General features: G+C 45.3%; 1 pseudogene; it reads left to right on the top strand.

Annotated features, from left to right (window-relative positions):
- The first annotated feature begins 3292 nt into the window (after positions 1-3292).
- LOC114887157 lies at positions 3293-4141 on the top strand (annotated as a pseudogene).
- Positions 4142-4347: the final 206 nt, after the last annotated feature.

The raw sequence follows: 4347 nt of genomic DNA, 5'->3' as shown, positions 1-4347 counted from the left end.
GCAGAAGATCCACTGAGCTGAATCCAGCCTGAATTGCTGATTCACAGAACCACAAGCAAATAAAATGGCTGCTGTTTTAAGTGACTAAGTTTTGGGGTAGTTTGTTATACAGCAATATCTAGCTGACACACTGACAGACAATCCCCAATCTGGCACAATTCCCTCAGAGTCATCCACACGCCAGGCACTGTGCCAGGCACTGTGGATATGATCATGAGAAACAACAGACCTGCTCTCTGTGCTCTTGGGAGAATTTAGGATATTATTAGGTGCCAGGCACTGTGCCAAAAGCTTTAGATATGTTAACCCAGATGAGAAGTTTATACAGTTGTCACCCCTATCTTCCTACTGAGGAAACCAAATCTCAGAAAGTAAGAAAAGGGACTTCCCTGGTGGCACAGTGGCAGGGGACATGGGTTCGATCCCTGGTCCGGGAAGATCCCACATGCTGCAGAGCAACTAAGCCTGTGCGCCACAACTACTGAGCCCGCATGCCACAACTACTGAAGCCCGTGTGCCTAGAGCCCATGCTCCACAGCAAGAGAAGCCACCACAATGAGAAGCCCATGCACCACAACGAAAAGTAGCCCCTGCTCTCCACAACTAGAGAAAGCCCGCACGCAGCAACAAAGACCCAACGCAGTCAAATAAATAAATAAATAAATAAAATTTAAAAAAACAAAGTAAGGAAGGGCTTCCCTGGTGGTGCAGTGGTTGAGAGTCTGCCTGCCGATGCAGGGGACACAGGTTCGTGCCCCGGTCCGGGAAGATCCCACATGCCGCGGAGCGTCTGGGCCTGTGAACCATGGCCGCTGAGCCTGCGCGTCCGGAGCCTGTTTTCCGCAATGGGAGAGGCCACAACAGTGAGAGGCCCGCGTACCAAAAAAAAAAAAAAGAAAAGAAAAAAAAAAAAGAAATGATCTAAATGTTTGTTGGGGGAGAAGGGTCTCAAAATCTGCAAACTGCCAAGATTTACTAAGGGTCTCAAAAGATTTAACCTAACTTATTGAGGGACAGTGACCCATTAGAGCCCTTTGGGGGAGGATGGCTAGGATGGCACTGATACATGAGAGACAGCCGAAAGAAATGGTGACATTCATCTTGAAAAGCATGCAGGTGGCCACTGTTTTCAAATCTCTGGATGGCTGCAATGGGGAAGAGGAGGGGGCTTGTTCAGAGGGCGCCCTACAGATGAGGACAATGAAGGAAGGCCACATGGAGGTGGATGGCAGCCAGCTGAGGAAGAGCCAAGAACCATCCAGACATAGGACAGGCTGGCCTGTAAGATGGTGAGCTCCCCACCCCTGGAAGTATCCAAATATCCATTCTTTCATTTGCTCTGTCAACATATATGAATTGTGGTCCAGCAATACTTTGAGCACCAGACAGGCAAGGTTCCTGCTGTCAGGAAGCTTGCATTTTAGTGGGGAAGACAAAAAAAAATTTTAATTATAAAAAAAAAATTAAATAGGGTCGTGGGAGAGTACATTCTGGGTGGCTCCTTTGGACTGGGTCATAGGGGTGAATATCAAGCAGAAGCAGAATGGTGTCTTAGCAAGGAGGGTGTTAAGGGAACATCAGGTCCCTAGGGACCTTTGAAACCCCCTCCATTCTGAGTCCATGATCTCACATAATACTACTTGCACATTTGTTCCCTAGTGACTACCAGGTGAGCCTCCCCAGAAGGCGGATATGGCTGAAGGAACCTTGACCTGAGCCCCCCGTGCATGCATGGTCAGGGCCGGGGGGTCCCAGGCACAGTGGGGTGGTGGCTTCCTTTATTTCCGGCTGCCACCTCGCTGCGTTTTGCCTGCCTTGCAGGCTTGATTGCATAACTGCTGGGCTTGGTTTTATAGCACAGCACAGCACGCAGCTTGTAAATCTTCTCTCACATCATGAAATGCCAGTAATTTCACAGCCAGGGATTCCTGTTCTCATAAAGTCCTCCCACCAGCAGACTTGCATCTAAAAGTGTCCTCTGGACGGATGAATTGATGTCAGAGCTGCTCTGGAGCCAGACACTGAGGCAGGCAGCCTCTGCCACCCCCTTAGCTCCCCTGAAGCCCCTAGAAGTGAAGGTCATGACTGCTAGGCACGGCCCCCTGGACACAGCTCCTGGGAAGCAGAGAATATGGCAGCCCCACATTGGGAAATGAGGCACATTTATCTTCAAGCCTATTTGAGGGGGAAAACACACTTCTAAGCAATATGCACAGTTGTAATCCATGTGGGGAAACATCCACTTACATTTATATTTGCCAGTGACTCTCTCAACCCTGGCTCCTATTAGAGTGACCTGTAGAGTTTTTAAAAGATAAGCTTACAGAAAGAGGCATTTCCCATGGAGATTCTGACCCAGTAGAATCTAGAATCTAGAAAGGGGCCCCTGCATCTGTAGGTTTCACAGGTAAACATGTGCCTCCTAATTCATGAGAAAACGAACAAGGACATGTGGCAGCCTTCTAAAATGGTCCCGTGATCCCCACTCCCCTTGTGAGTGGGCTGGACCTAGTGACTCACTTCTATGCATAGAACAGGGAGCAAAATGATGGAATGTCACTTCCAAGACTAGGTTACAAGAGGACTATGGCTTCTGATGGGCGCCCTACCTCCTTCTCTTCCTCTCAGGGAAGGTAGCTGTCATGTTGCGAGTTGCTTATGGGGAGACCCATGTGGCAAGGAGTCGATGTCCCCAACCAACAGCCAGCGAGGACTTGAGGGCTGCCGACAGCCACGTAAGTGAGTTCGGAGACGCGTTCTCTCCCTATCGAGCCTTGAAATGACTGCTGTCCCACTGACAACTTGATTGCAGCCTTGTGAGTGATCCTGAGACAAAGGCACCCAGAAAAGTGCTCCCAGGTTCCTGATCCACAGAAACTTTGAGATAATAAATATGTTTTGGGGGTAATTTGTTAGAAAGCAATAGATAACCAATAGACACATATGCAACAAAACATTCATGGTGGCTTAATTCTGCTAGTGCGATTATGAGTGACCTGTATTTTCCTCCTTTTGTTCATCTATATTTTCTAATTTTTTAAAATTACCATGGATTATATTCAAAATGAAAAAACAACAATCATTTTCAAATTATGTTCAGTAAAACTTCTAGAGGAAATCATTGGAGAAAAAAAATCTTTGCGACTTTATGTAAGGCAAAGCTTTCGTAGACAAGTCACAAAAAAGGGTAATCCAAAAAAAATAAATTGGACTTTATCAAAATTAAAAACTTTTGCTCTTCAACAAACATCATTTAAAAATATGATAGCCTTTTGGCTCTCAGAGCAGCACCATGGCGGTCGGAAAGAAGAAGCGCCTTACAAAAGGCGGTAAAAAGGGAGCCAAGAAGAAAGTGGTTGACCCATTTTCTAAGAAAGATTGGTATGATGTGAAAGCACCAGCTATGTTCAATGTAAGAAATATTGGGAAAACACTAGTCATTAGAACTCAAGGAACCAAAATCGCATCTGATGGCCTCAAGGGTTGTGTGTTTGAAGTGAGCCTTGCTGATCTGCAGAATGATGAAGTTGCATTTAGAAAATTCAAGCTTATTACTGAGGATGTTCAGGGCAAAAACTGCCTGACTAATTTCCATGGCATGGAACTTGCCCGTGACAAAATGTGCTCCATGGTCAAAAAATGGCAGACCATGACTGAAGCTCACGTTGATGTCAAGACTACCCATGGTTATTTGCTTCGTCTCTTCTGTGTGGGTTTTACTAAAAAACACAACAATCAGATTCGGAAGGCCTCTTATGCCCAGCACCAGCAGGTCCGCCAGATCCACAAGGAGATGATGGAAATCATGACCCGAGAGGTGGAGACAAATGACTTGAAAGAGGTGGTCAATAAATTGATTCCAGACAGCATTGGAAAAGACATAGAAAAGGCCTGCCAATCTATTTATCCACTCCATGATGTCTTTGTTAGAAAAGTAAAAATGCTGAAGAAACCCAAGTTTGAATTGGGAAAACTCATGGAGCTACAAGGTGAAGGTAGTAGTTCTGGTAAAGCTACTGGGGATGAGGCAGGTGCTAAAGTTGAACGAGCTGATGGATATGAGCCACCAGTCCAAGAATCTGTTTAAAAATCAGACTTTTAATGGTGACAAATAAAAGACCTCATTTGTGATATTTAAAAAAATAAAAATAATAAAATAATAAAAATATGATAGACAAGCCAAAGATTGGGAGAAAAGATTTGTAAATTATATATCTGATAAAGGATTTTTTCCAGAATGTATAAAGAACAACAAAAGACATACAACTCAATTAAAAAATGATGGGCTTCCCTGGTGACGCAGTGGTTGAGAGTCCGCCTGCCAACGCAGGGGACACGGGTTCGTGC

The sequence above is a fragment of the Monodon monoceros genome, unplaced genomic scaffold, assembly GCF_005190385.1.
Source record: "Monodon monoceros isolate NGI ecotype Baffin Bay Population unplaced genomic scaffold, NGI_Narwhal_1 Super_Scaffold_7, whole genome shotgun sequence".
NCBI lineage: Eukaryota > Metazoa > Chordata > Mammalia > Artiodactyla > Monodontidae > Monodon > Monodon monoceros.
Note: the sequence above shows the minus strand (reverse complement) of the source record. Positions and strands in the feature narration are given on the sequence as shown.